This window comes from Amblyomma americanum, chromosome 10 (genome assembly GCF_052857255.1).
Source record: "Amblyomma americanum isolate KBUSLIRL-KWMA chromosome 10, ASM5285725v1, whole genome shotgun sequence".
NCBI lineage: Eukaryota > Metazoa > Arthropoda > Arachnida > Ixodida > Ixodidae > Amblyomma > Amblyomma americanum.
In genome coordinates, this window is record NC_135506.1 from 118,986,965 (window position 1) to 119,001,811 (window position 14,847).

The 14,847-nt window shown below is 46.2% G+C and overlaps 1 long non-coding RNA gene across 1 annotated transcript; it reads right to left on the minus strand.

Moving 5' to 3' along the window:
* Positions 1-10,687: 10,687 nt before the first annotated feature.
* LOC144107953 (uncharacterized) lies at positions 10,688-13,374 on the minus strand. Its single transcript, XR_013309443.1, has 3 exons — positions 13,155-13,374; positions 12,332-12,496; positions 10,688-10,776 (listed from the first exon to the last, which is right to left on the minus strand). It is a non-coding gene; the product is annotated as an uncharacterized LOC144107953 (long non-coding RNA).
* Positions 13,375-14,847: the final 1,473 nt, after the last annotated feature.

The following is a 14,847-nucleotide window of genomic DNA, read 5'->3' on the forward strand; positions in this document are numbered from 1 at the left end:
CGTGTCGCAGAAAAGCCGGTGTCGTCGGCCGTGAACGAAAAATTCCTCCTCCTCGCAATGTACGCCACTGCCCCAACAGATAGCGCGCGACGGCAGCACCTCCCACTCGTCTCGTTCGGGCGCAGTGGGGCCGTGCGGGCACGCAGGAATCACGCTGTGAAACAACGCAGCGCATATCCAAAGCGCGTTCACCACGAAGCATGCGGGTTGTTGCCCGTTCTTCGGCGCGGATGCTATGCTGGCGTTCGTGGCATCGGGTTTGTCGAGAACGATGTGACGACGAACTGCGACTGCAACTTGAGCCCCGCACGCTTCGGCAAGCCGCCTGGCAGCGCTTCTACGTGGTTTTCCGCTCCGCGCGTCGGTTTCACCGTACGTAGGAGAGCGATTTGTCTAACGGGCAAGGCGTCGCGCTGAACGGGCGACGGCGTTCCGTGGACTCCCTGGCAGTGCTGCAACATGCTGTCGCGTTCCACTATTAAAGGCGAAGCTTAAGCGTCCTCTAATTTTTTTTAGTGCCGCCGCGGGTTCGGATTCTGCTCTCCCTGCTATGAAGTCTGATTTCTTTAGTGTCTTGCCCCAGTGCGATGCCGTCTATCCGCTGCAGTGAGGCTCTTATGCTGTCGCATAGAATAAAACGTTATTCAGTCCAGTTCAAAATAAGACTGGTTGCTAAAATGCAGCATTTGGGCTGAATAATGGTAATCACTAAGTCCCTGAATCTGGAGTGAACTATTCCTGTGGTTGCCATTTTAGTGCCCTAGCGCTTCCACTCCGCCGAAAAGCGGTTGTCTGGCTGTCCGAAGCCTGCTTCTAGCACGTGGGCTACATTGGCCACGTGATGTTGTGACGTCATTACAAGCTGCCCACCGTGGCAGTTCAATTAATGATTAGTCGCGACAGATTCCTCAGGAACAATATGGGTCTCGCAAGCCCCACCGATGGTAGCAGCTGCCAACTGAGGCAGTGGCGCGTAGCCTAACAGGTGCACCTCTGCGCCGGGAGAGGAACCAGGACTCCTAGGGATCTAGGAATGCACAGAATGACAAATTCTACCGCAGCACAAGTCTGAAATGATGAAATATCACGCAAACTGACATCATCATATATCAACCAAAGTAAGCCACTTCAGGTCAAGCAAAAGAATAGAAAATCAAGATAAACCATGCAAAACCAGGGCTAATGGCGCTACATAGAGAACGATAATTCGTGTTTAACGCCAAGCTAAGCCATCCGTGATTTTTTGCAGTGATAGCTACATTACGCGACTTCGTCGAGCCTTCACCGTGGCCACCCCTTGTGGCATGGTTGGTCACGTGGTTGGTCATGTGGCCTGGCGTGGCTACTGCTGCCGGCGAAACCGAGCTGCAACACCTGTGCGCATGCGCCGTGTCAAGTGGTACGCAGATAAAGAAGGAATGCCTAGGGAAACGGAGCGACGAAAGTCTGACCTTGCAATTCGACTCAGCGAGTTCCACTCGGCTAGATGTAGCTATCGCGTCACTCCAGGTATAGCCAGAGCTAAACCACAGCCATTTTTATTGTGAAAGCAGCACTACGCCGGCCAGGCAGCCAGCTCGGCTCGTCGCGTGGTCGCACTTAAGCTGTATGCCGTGGCCGACGAACGACCTTGAGCCGCCGTTGTCTACCAACGCCGCAGCCGCGCTCCAATAGATGGCGCCACCGTCGACGCCGCTGCCGTCGCCGCTCACTCCACCAGATGTGCTCCGCTGGGGTAGAGGGAGAGCAGGTGTCGCCTCGCCGGGGGTTTATATATATGCGCTTCGCCTCAGTGGATTCTAGTCGTTATGGAGAGCGCGAAAGGGAGGCAACAACGAAAGAACGAAGCGAGGAAGAGACAACGCGCTCAAGAGACGGCCGAAGAACGCGCCGCACGACTCGAGCAGCGTCGTAAGGAAGATGCGGATAGAAGTCGTGCCACGTCCCGGAGTGACTCTTCAACTGCGGAAGAGACCGGTTTGAGTTCTCGAGAGCGTCGGAATGAAACACTGGAAGACGTGCCGAGGAAACCAAGGTTTCGCAATTCAACTAGGGTTAACCAGAGCTAAACGACAGCCAATTTTTTGGCTTTCACGTCTACGCATTATCCAAACACAGTGTCAATTCCCTACCATACCTGGAAGAAATTTGGTTCATAAAATAAGGCGTGCGATTACGTGGCAAACAGGTCTCGCCAGGGACAGAGATAAACCAAGTGATGTTCCTGCTACTTGGAAAGCAGTACAACCTGTTCTTTTTCAGCACATCACACAATGCAAGGCAGAGCGAGCGATAATTCAGAAAAAGGTGTTTAAGCTGCTGCTTTATTTCCGTGATAAGACTAGAGTGGTTGGCTTTGCCCACCACATTACTGCACCTCTTTCATATACTGAAATTCCTGTGAAAATAGAAAGAATATACGACGGCACTGAACTGCTCACCGTGTGAATGAAAAAAATTCCACACCAACGCCGCCAACAGGCTTTAATTTGACAGTGAAATTTCGTCGAAGCAGTTTTTTGCGCCGCAGCCAGTTATTTGAAACTTCAATGAGCGGAAATCAGACCTCGTTTCGGAAAAAAGGTTCAGAACTTGAAGATTCAACAGCGTTACTAGGTATAATTTCTACATGTTTTACTCTACACTCAAGGCATCTGACAGACTCGGGGCTGATAATGAAAATGTTGACTGCTTTGCCGCGGTTCCCATTGGATGGTTGGCCACCTGCGCTAGCCTGACCAGTGCCCCCTTGTTAGCGCACTATACAGGGTGTTTCACCTAAGACTTTGCACAATTTTTAAAAATAGGGTTTTTTGATTTAGAAGAGCGCTCCCCTCCTTTCATGTTCGCCTCGTGTACCTCCAGACTGCAGAAACTACCGCCTTCCGCGGGAGCCTTCACCCTAAGTACTAGCACTTTAAAATTGAAATTCATAACGGTCTGCACAGACAAAAAACGTTAAACCGGAGTACGGTTCGGGCAACCACCATCGCCCTCACACAGTGAATCTAGCCCTCCCTCGCTCTCACCTCATCATGTCTTCCCTCCCTCGCCCTCACCTCACCACGTCTTCCCTCCATCACCCTCGCCCTCACGAATTTTATGCGCCCATCCTCCCTCACCGTCACCTCACCGATCGAAATCGTCTTGTGGTGAAGGTGAGGACGTCCTTATGAAGGCTCGCCCTCGTGAGGATGCCCATCTCTGGTCAGTGCACGTTAAAGGTTCCCGGGGGGGGGGGGGGGGGGCAGAAATTAATCCGGAGCCCTCCACTACGACACCTCTCTCTTCCTTACTTCTTTCACTTCCTCCCTGACCTCTTCACTTTGAGCGTGGTTGTCCACGGAGATATGTGAGACAGTTACTGCGTCATTTCCTTTCCTCAAAAAACAATTTCTTTTTTTTTAACTGTGCTATGCGACTTCACTTTGCTGATTTCGTGTTAGGCCGACAAGCTGGTCGCACTTATCGTGGTCTGAAAGGTTCTTGCCAGGACCTGGTACAGGACGCATCGTGAGCTGACCTCGATTACGACTGTCAACTCCAGCTCCTCTAATATCGCCGCCTGGGAAGGAGGATAACGCGTATTATCAGCTCGAATGAGCGCTTGGGAACTTCGAAGATGCGCGCAAGATATAAATTCTGTGGGGTTTAAATTATGTACCTACTTCTCCCTGGGCACCCGAACGTAAGGAACAATTATCTGTATTAAGAAAGGATTTACCGGTGTTTGAGCCGCTGCAGATATATATATATATATATATATATATATATATATATATATATATATATATATATATATATATATATATATATACATATATATATGGGGTTTGGTTTATAGGGGTTTAACGTCCCAAAGCGACTCAGGCTATGAGAGACGCCGTAGTGAAGGGCTTCGGGAATTTCGACCACCTGGGGTTCTTTAACGTGCACTGACATCGGACAGTACACGGGCCTCTAGAATTTCGCCTCCATCGAAATTCGACCGACGCGGCCGGGATCGAATCCGCGTCTTTCGGGCCAGCAGCCGAGCGCCATAACCACTCAGCCACTGCGGCGGATATATATATATATATATATATATATATATATATATATATATATATATATATATATATATATATATATAGGTACAGAAAATGTAGTGGCTTCAGTGCATTGCAAATATCCCTTTATAGTTTACAAACATGCAGGAGGTCTATACGCGTCGAGCACCTGCATGTTTGTAAACAAACGAGGTGGCGCTGCAGTCGCTAGTGGGCTCGTGGTAGGCAAAAGGCCAGGGAGTGTCGTTGCGGAGAGGCGTTGAGCGCGGGTTTTCAAGGCTTGTAGGCGCGTTTTCAGTTTCTGCGAACCACAGCAATGGTTGTTGTTTACAGCGTAGTAATTTCTTGAAGTACACCAGCTCGCGTTGGCCACATGAGGCGTATTCAGAAAAATAGTTCGCCACTGTGTATTGTATATATGGTTAGTAGTAGTAAACAGAAAGCGTTTTTGGCGTCGATTTCTACGCTAGGCATTGAATAAAATAGGAAGTTTTTGACACTCTGCTCTAGCCAGAATAATTTTACTTCGGGAAAGTAGTGAGAGGATGTGCTGGCGTTCTTTCGGCGGAGCAGATGTGCGCTCACCGTCTGCTGACATACGTAGGTGTCGTGCTGTGCGAAAAGTGGGGACAGCGTCGTGTCCCCATTCTCCTCTAGCTGTCCCGCTTAAGCGCTGTTTTTATCCTCAGGATCACGCACCAGCCAGGCCGACTTCTCCCCTTGTTAAACTGGTCGATTTGGCGAAAATTTTTGATTTCAGGAAATATTTTTTTTCTTAGCCCTGGGGTGTTTTGTTTCGTCACGAAAAATTATAGCTTAATATTCAGTAGAAATTTATAAAGTACGCTTTCGAGATGCGTGGTCGTCGAAAATTGTGAGGTCATTTCTTTGAGGCTTTCTTTGAGTTCAGGACCGCATTTCTTTGACCAAAGCGCAAGCGAAGAGGCCAAAAACGAGGAAGTAAAAGTTAAGGTTCGTTTTCTGACCTTTCACATTTTCTGCGATTGGCATCACTCACACCTTCGTAATTTCGTAACGCATGAAAATAGAATGATTCTATTGGTCGCAAACGTTTCCTTAGACGTTGAGGAGTGTAATTTATCTCTCGATTATTTTCCTACACGTGCAGTATTATGTTCGTTTTTTTTTTGTAAGAAACGTTTTCACGTAACTATGCATGCATAAGTACATGATCATTTAAAAAAGAAGTTATACCGTCATATGCAGAACAGGGCTTTGTGAACATGCTGACATAAAAAATTTGCGCACTTTATACTCAACTATTTAAGACCTTGAGGTGACTTGACGAGGGTGTTAATTATAATTACCCAAGAACTGCACCAGCTATAGCTAAAGATAAAAGGCATTTCTGAAAATAGCGTAGCAAATTCATATTTGCACCAAATTCAGTTTCATATCGCGTGCATAGATAACGAAAACACGTTTAATTGCCGCGCCCCCTTCTCAATCTCGACACGTCTGTTAGTAGCACGCCTGCGGCTGCTTGTTTCCAAACAAGCTTCGCTGTCATGGACTGCATCATGAAACATGACACATGCATGATGCAATTAAAAAGCATGTGGCTTTTAGCAAATTTAAGGTACGCTATTCTAAGCACGCCAACCTGACCCCGCATGAACTTGTCAGATTTCTTTCTACTCGAATCAAATATTTACGTCTGTCTTATTAAGAAACACTTTCAAGTAAATATCAAATGTCATAAAACGTGCCATTAAAACATGCTGTGCTATTAACAAACGAACGCATTCCTTGGGGGCGAGTGAACCTGCCGGCGGGGGCCCCGTGCACACCGGCTCAAGGTGATAAATGCGTGCGCAGCTATATACATGCTTTTTTTCCTTGCGCAGTTATAAGCGTACTATGCTGATGTTCAGGTGAATGAACGCAGTAACTTGCATGCTATTAAGTACATTGAGTGGCAGTGCCGATCGAATCCCAGACTTCGCGCTTTAGTACCGCGGCCCATTCCCCGTTAGCCAGTTTACTAATGCGGTATTTATCGCGAGAAGCCTATCGGGGCTAATTTAAATTTCGTTTTATGCTACTACGTGGATCGAACAGTGACGCAGCTGATCAATAATTGCGGCTTCTGCAGTGCTCAGGCATGATGCAGCCGCCGGTAGCTGCAGCAGCTGCGGTAGGCAGTGGCTGGCGGTAGCTGTTTTGCCTACCATGCGAAAGTCGCTGCTGACATCAGCGCCACCGCATCTTCGTGACGTCGCGGGGTGAAGGGGGTCCATAGGGGCGCTACTGAAAGCCGCCTAGCGGCCGCCGTATAAAACATAGAAGGGGCACTTTCCCCGGCTTCCCCATTGCTGCAGCAAGCATGGCTGAAGTTCGCACATGTGGTTTGCCGTTTGTGCGTGTGCGTGAAGATTATTTCTGCGGAGACAGCTTCCGAAAAGGAAGCAAACTGTTTGAAAGTGAACATGTGTTCGATGTCGCAGCTGTATGGGACGACCCGATCCGCATCCGTGCAAAATGTTTTCCGCAAACAAGTGTCACAAAGGCCGGCTACGACGTGGAGCTGATAGTGAAGACATCGCTTCATTTAACTCTGTGTCTACGCTTAATCGATGTGTTTGGAGAAGGATCGCATAGGTCCACTTTATTTTTCTGGAGTGTGCAACTAGTGCCTGCCTCGCAAGCCCATTCGAGCAGACAGCAATAAAGGCGCGCGGGGCGAACGCTTCGGCGCCACGCTTGTAAACAGGCACATGCTGAACGCTGATCGCCAATTATTTTCACCGCCTTATGTGTTTGGAGAAAGATGACATAGGCCCATTTTATTTATCTGCAATGAGCAACTTGTGCCTGCCTCGCACACCCGATCGAGCGGCTAGCAATAAAGCCGCGCGCGGCAAACGCTCTGATGCGTCGTTGAATTAGCGATAGAGCGCCATTTGTAGCTACAGTTATGTTTGATCTGGCACTTGTTTTTGCAGAGACCGCCTCCCTGCACTCTGTATCATCTCAATCTGCGTTCCCAGAGTAGTAAAGATTAAAATTGTGGGTTTCAAAGACCCGAAGAGACACACGTGCTATGAGGGATGCTGTAGAGGAGCTCTCCGGATTAAGTGCCCAACCCCCGAGCCACCGCGGTGGGTGAAAAACGCACACATCACGGTTGCGGCATGACCGAGTACTTTTATGCTGAAACTGAAGTCAGTATGGTAAACAGTTGTTTTTGCAAGAGGTACCTCCTTGCGTTTTCGGGTTCTGACTCCAAAAGCTAGCTGCTTACCTTGCTTTTTCGCGCTGGCTACGCGCGTAGTTCATATCACAAGCCGAGCTTGATCTTAACAAAAAGAATGCTTCATTGCATCGAGTAGCTGGTATTGACCAACTCAATTTGCATACAAAGCGATTGTTTCGTTCCGTGTAATTAGAGCCAATGCTCTAATTTACCATGCTTTGATTCAAATTGAGCTTAAAATGTTTCTTTTTTATTTTTGGCAGGTTCCAGAGCTAGCCCTCGAAGATGCAGTGTGCACCTGCAAGGCAGGGAATGGAGGCCGCTGCAGGCATGTAGCAGCAGTTGTACACTATTAATTTCACGCAACACAAGTTGTGTACAAGTGGCCCAAGAAACTGAGCAAACTATCTGTGAAGAGCCTGGACATCTATAAAAAAGGAGCCTGCCTGGACAGCTTCCTTGGACGAGCAGTGGAGCAAGTTCCTTTGCCACCAGCTGCTCAGGATGCGACGGCAGTTCCTGCACTCCTTGATGGACTGTGGGGCGAAGACTGCTCACTAGTTACAGGAATTGGCCACGAGCTCTCTGTGAGGGTGAGCGAACAACCTGATGAACAAGTGGCAGCCCTCTCACCGACACCAATGTCACTCGAGGCAATGTGCGCACTTCAGCAGTGCACCGTTGTAGTGAACCATGTAGCAACAATGAAAACGAAATGGAGTTTTACATGGGGCATGTAATGGCAACGCTAGAGGTAATTGCAGATATAGACGTGAAAACACGAGAACCAAAAAGGGATGTGATCTTCTGGGAAAATATGCGCGCCATTCGCATTTCTGCAAGTAGCAAGGCACACACCATTCTGAGGTCCAGGCGGCAACCTGCTGAAGTGGCTGAAGGGCTTTTGAAAGAGAAAAGTTTTCGGTCACCAGCTACAGCCCACGTTGTTGCTTTAGAAGCGGAAGCAGTGAGAACATTTGCCAATGAGGTTGGGGCAGAGGTTCACAAGTGCGGTCTGTCTGTGATGTTTGAGCAGCCATGGCTCTGCTGCACACCTGATGAAACTGTCTCGAAAGAATCGAAGGAATTTTTGCTCGGAGTGAAATTCTCTTTTACATGCAGAAATCAATCGATTGTGAACTTTGAGAACAAGGTTTGCCATGTGCCATACTTGCTGTTCAGTGGTACAATGCTAGAACTGAAGAAAACGCACATGTATTTTACCCAAGTACACGTGTCACTCTATGTGCTGGGCCGTGAACTACGTTATTTCGATGTATATTCTAAAAATAAGGAAATCACCGTCAGGGTTCATGTGAACAAAGACTTTCTTTGCGCATTTATCCCCAAGCTGCAGAAATTCGATTTCTCACAGTTGCTGCCCGCTTTATCTAGGGCAGCAAGCTCTGGGGAATATTGATTTGGACACACAGCAGCGTGCTTAGTGTTGAAGGTTTTGTTATCACCTTTATAAAATAAACACATTTTCACAGTTCACATCAATGGTATCGTTTCTTTACAAACAAGAAAAATATTACATTCACTCTCTTTTCACAATATGATACATGCACCAGGTCGATGGGCCATATATTTGCCATCTATGGTTGCTCTTTTGTTTAATAACTGGCTTCTGAAGATTTGTGAGCACACCACACATGACGATTATTTTTGCAGCATGCGAAACCAAATCTGCTAAGAGTTTCTCCCAAAGTATGCGGTAAATCTTCATTCGTTGGACACATCGATCAACATGCATCCTAGCAGTCGCAACCTTGTAAGTTTTGAAAACCTCTTCTCTAGTGAACGGCTCATTAGGACGGGCAAACACTGGCACCTGGAATTTAACACCAGGGTGTGCCAGCTGACTTCTTATTTGGGGAAACCCCTTGTCTGCCAAGACAATGTCACCTGGATTCAAGAGATGTAAAATTCCACTATCTGTTATTAAGTAATCTGTGGCACGTCCACCATAAGGTCTGGAGAGAAAGCTAATTATGCCGCTTGGTGTGATGCCAACAAGAAACTCCACTGTATAGCAGCCTTTGTAACTAGAGAACATAAGTACTTTCTTAAGCACTATAGCTGGCGCACAGCAAGGGACCTCAGTACAATCAATTATGACGCGACACTGGCTGTAGTGTGGCTTGAAGCATTCTGGCATCATTCGTCGACTGTGACGGCCAATATATGATGGGTCGCATTTTCTGGTGCAGAATGTTCAGGACGATAAAGAAATGACGGAAACATGTTGTTCTATGAACACTAAAAAAGACTGCTAGAGCTGAGTAAGACAAGCTTAACTTAATTTTCATTAAAAACTGTAACATCTTGTTTGAAGTGTTCACAACTTCAGCCTGCCGTTAAACATTCAATGAAGCCAGAAGAATATTTTGCAGCTTGTTGAACCCTGGAACAGAGACCCCAGCAATGGAGGTCAGAACTTCTGCCCTTTTTGGGGGGGTTACAAGCTGCCACACTCTGGTACCCAGAAAAACCGGAAGAAGGCACTGTGTCAGCTACATTCACTGGGTCACAGGCCGAGTCCCTCATTTTCAAAGATGTGCCCGATGCTGCATCCGTGCAGCTTTTCGTCCAAGGGAGCACAGCCTGTTAGAAAAAGATGCAGTTTAGTTTTCAGTACTACTTGCATGCACGTTCCGAATACCAGGAACAGAAAAATAAAAAGGAAGTACTGGCTCTTGTGAGAAATGAGCAATTAAACCGGACTTGCTTTAAGAACCACAGGACAGAGGACAGTGAAAGATAAGAAAAAGAGACATTAGAAGAGACATTAGAAGAGACATTAGAAGAGACATTAGAAGAGACATTAGAACTACATTTTATTTTGCTTACCAGCTGTAGTATTATGCACTCCACTGGCGCATGGATATGAAGCTATAAATATGTTATCACAGAGTCAACGAAGCTGTTGGTTGTTCTATTTCCTCCTTATATATGCCCTTTTGTCGATGCACTGTGTGCACGGCAGGGAGAGGAAAAAGCTTCAAGCAGATTAGTTGTGGTGGCAGATAAATGACAATTACTTGTGTCTCGGCATCGCATCTTGTCACACAGCATAAAAAAAATTTGGCAAGTCACTGCCAATTACAATATCTTACACAGCCCCTCACAAACCGCCTGACACCCTTACGTTTAAGAGCTTCATTCTGTTCTGTCCTGTCCTAGCTGCCTTGAACCCCACACAAACCTTTAAAGCAGCCTGGAAATTGAGAAATATTGATGCATAATTATTATTGTTATTATGATCAGCATGGGCTAGGCACTTCTCTTGAGGCAGGAATGTCAATTAATATTGAAATGGTAGATATAGTCAGCATGCCTCCCTTTTTCTTCAGTTTGGTGAGTACAAAAGATTGTTCTGTAAGTGTTGGGGCAGTGATACATACACCCTTCGTTGTGAGCTCCAAACCACCATGTGCAGAGTGTGCTTCCTCGGGAAGGTCCGCAGGAGCAGGATCACTGGTTCTTTGCAGCTATGGTGACCGCAACCTGCAGTTGGTATATTGACTTCATTGTGTAGATGCCACTTACCAATGTTTTATATAAGCAAGCAACTGATTAGCCATGACCAACCTGTAAATTTAGCATGCTCTTGAACACGCTTGGAGAAATTTCAGTGTCTACTTCTATCTGTTCCAGAAATGAGCTATAACATAGGTCATGTTTGTTGAAGCAGCCGTTCATTTGCCACCCAGCAAAGAAGGTTTTGAACCTTACTAAAACAAAGAAATTAAGAGAAAAATTGCCAATAAACAAGCTGAAAAACACTGGCCCAGATTAAAAGATGTAAGGGTCAACATGCTATACCAACAAACATGTGCATACCAGTAAAATATCGTGTCATATGGAGAACACAAAAATATATCAGAGCAGTGTGTTATGACCAAAACACCTGGTATCGATGCCGCTGTCTAGAGTACTCAGGTTTCTTGGTTTTAGCTCGCCTGCCTGAGGAGTCGGCAGCACAGCAATGCTGCAATGATTACATATTTCATGTTTTCTCGTACTTCTAACATTTGATGCTAGTGTACCACAACTGCACTGCGTAAAGCAGATTACATTATCTGCATGGCTTAACTAGAACAATATGCAGCATTGAACTTGTTTGTTTAAACTGCGTGCATAAACACTGTAAAAAAAACCAGAAACTAAAGAGTAGACAACATAAACGCACTTGCCTCTGTGCGTCCCACGTCAATTTAAGCTACATTTAACTGTCAGTAAACAACACAATGAAAAAAGGGCACACAGCGTATCTAACATTACGTCGCGCATCAGTGACAGCTGGAGCAGAAGGAGGAAGCACTGTTTGCTTCATGGGTTTTGCGGAAAGTGTTCACAATTATGACAACTGACAGTTCTGAGTACGAAGTTATTGCAAACATTTACTATGAATCAGGTCACAGGATAAATAATACCTTTGGTTTTTGTTGGTAGCAACCTCGTTTTCTTGACAGATTTTTCTTATTTCATAACGGTGTTTCAAAGTCACCCAAGAAAAGTATCTTTTCTGGCATGACTGATGCTTTATTTTTGTAACACGAGTTCCATTTTGTTTCTTTTTCAGTTTTCAGCTCTTCTGCAATGATCTGACAGGGAGTGGCTATTCACTGATATAATTTGTTTAAAGATGAATGTCTTTTCTTTGTACTGTTGTTTTCCCTGGCTTTGATTTTGGTATTTAAAGATATTAGACTGATGTAAACAGCTCAAAATGGTCCAATCAGAAATTTATAAACCATGAAGAGTAGAGCAACGGCAGTCTGCACGAAACATTCAATGACACAAACAAATGCAAAACTGCTGAGTATGGACTGGAGACCCTACCAATCTGATTGGTTATCTATTTATGTGGCAGCTGGGACTAAATAAGCTTAAATTTGGAATTTTGTGCGCACTGTATAAGTTAAAAGAAAGGCATCACATCATTTTTGCCTCATCTGGCGTCATGCGAGAAGTTTCATAAAATTATGCCATGTAATTACCTGATTTCCGTTACCTGGATTGAAGCAAACAGCAGCAAAGCAACCAGAAAGAAAATTACCTTTGATACCTCTCAGATGACTGTGGATGCGAGCATCTGTAACCAGTTGGAAATACTATAGGTAGATATAGGGGGCTCCTCGGGTCATTTGATTTTTCGCCATTCATGAATTGCTGGCTGCAGAGTCAGCAGTTTTTGGTAGGCTCCCAAGGGCTCCCATCTTTGCTAAATTCGCAAGAAATGAAAGCAAACGTACGGCAACAATTACGCTGCAAGAACCGTTAGTTAAAAATGAATCTAGGCGAATATATTCTTACATCTGCCCACGAACTTAAAACCAGCTGCTTTCATATTACATACAAACCAATGTGAAGCTAAAGCAAGGTGGCCTGAAGTAAAAGCCACCATCACGACATATTTTCCGCGTCAGAATCTAACCATCACAACGCTGTTACACGCGCACGAATATGTCGACTTCATGCCAGCTAGAAACCGCAATATTTACGCAAACACACGGAACGAATGATATTCCGTAACAAGGCGAAAATTTGAGCCACTTGTGCAAAATCTAGAGCGAGTAGCATGCACATGCAGTCGCAACGCTTCACAGCTCAATTGCGCGTAGCTAAACACACATTTGCATAATGAATTCAGAAACGATCCAAAGCGACGCGTGAAGCTTGATGCGATCCGTGCTGCGTTCGCTTTGACAAAAAGCGCCGTGCACTAGACGCGCCATTACCTATCAGTTGAGCCAACTTTCTTTATCATGCTATGAAAACAGCAGTCAGAATGAACTGACGATGCTTGACAGGGCATAATAGGACCATTAACATTTCATAGTAGCGCCATAAAAGCGCTGACGGGAGTAGCTAGCACTCACTTTTTTCTCCGGACGGCAACGACCCACTGTCTTCGCTCCCGTTCACAAGGGCGGCCAGGAAACTTGTAGAAGCGCGTTCCCGGGGAGCTTTTGTAGCTGTTCGAGCACCCCACTACACAACAGTTGTTTTTAGACATGATCCAGGCCCTAAGTGAAGCACATAAACCGAACAATCGCGATTTTCATGCGCCACAACCTCCAACTGCGTAGGAACCCAAGGCGAAAGGCCGCCGGAAGCCCCGCCTGCGTTTCTTTTATGCAGTTTTTGGTGAGGCATTCGTAAAGGCGCTTTCCTCTCCGCTTGTGCAGTAAATGTCCAGCAACACTACATTAAAGCCACGTAGGTTAAAAGAGAGCTGCTGCGGAGTGTTGGTAGGAGTGGCCGTATTTTATTTTTCTCCGCTTGCTGTAGCGAAAACAAAAAACGTGGACGAAGCCACCCACTACAGATTTCCGATCACGCTGGACGGCCTGATGTTTGTCGCCTCAATCCTCGAGTGGGCAGCAGGAAAGATGGCCTCCGCGACCACAACAGGTCTGACATGTGAAGGGATGTAGCACGCCACAAACACATTGTTGAAGTTCATGAGAAATTAATGTTCATAGTACGCACGCAATTCAGCCAGTCCTGTGCAGTTGCCTCTATCCTAGTTAATTCCAAATTTCGGGTGTCCTTTGGAATTTTTTTGGGTGTGCCAGCTTCCAAATTTTGGGCATTCTTAGATTTATAAATTTGGTGGTGCTCTATAATGGGTGGTCACGTGGCGTTGATGCCGTCACGACCCTCTCGACCAATCAGAGAATTTCGTGAGACAGAAGCCGAAAATTTTTCCTAACATGATAGCCTAAACGCTATCGCCTCAATAACGTTATAAGCCTTCATTAATAAGCTCTGCCACTAGTAAAATTAAAGACCACCACTGTGTTTGCAGAAACGGATTAGTACTGTTTAGGATTTCGCCATAGGCAGCGCATACTGTCGGCCGGCCGCGAAGGTTTGCGGGATCTGCGACGCGTGGCGGAGTGAAGCAAAACATTTAAGCAAAGCTGCATTGCTGCGCCATCTGCCGTCACAAAGCGTGGTGCCGAGGCTCCCGCCCCTGCCACGCGTCGCAGCTCCCGCAAACTTTTGCGGCCGACCGTACATCTCTTAGAACTGCTACAGAACCAGACCAGTGATCGCACGACTTTAAAGGGGCTCTGAAAGGGGATCTAATAAAGTTGCAGCATGCGTGGGATGTTAAAGCACGCCGCTTCACGGATATCCTCCAGCAAAAATTTTAATAACGCGCTTTGCAGAAGCTTGATTATCTGTAGTCAAAATTTTAATTTCAGTGTATACGCGCCTTTCCCTCTCTTCTCGTCACTTCTTTCAGGCTCCTCCTGTTTTATATTGTGCTGTCCTGGGTTGATCCCTCAATTTGGGCGATTACCCTATCGTTTTTCCTAAATGACTCAGTTATAACTGATGCAATGTGGTTCACAGCGTCAGCTCCCTCTAAACATTTTCCCTCGGCATCGTGAATCTGTTCGTTTTCTGTGATTCGCTTTGCCCAGCCAGCCTATATGGTTCCAGAATTTTCTTGGCCCCATTTAGTTGCATCGCGAACTTGAACCAGTCAGCGATCAGAGGACTGATTTATTTTAGCCTGGACGAGGACCTGCACTTGCTGTTTCTTTTGTCGACAAGATT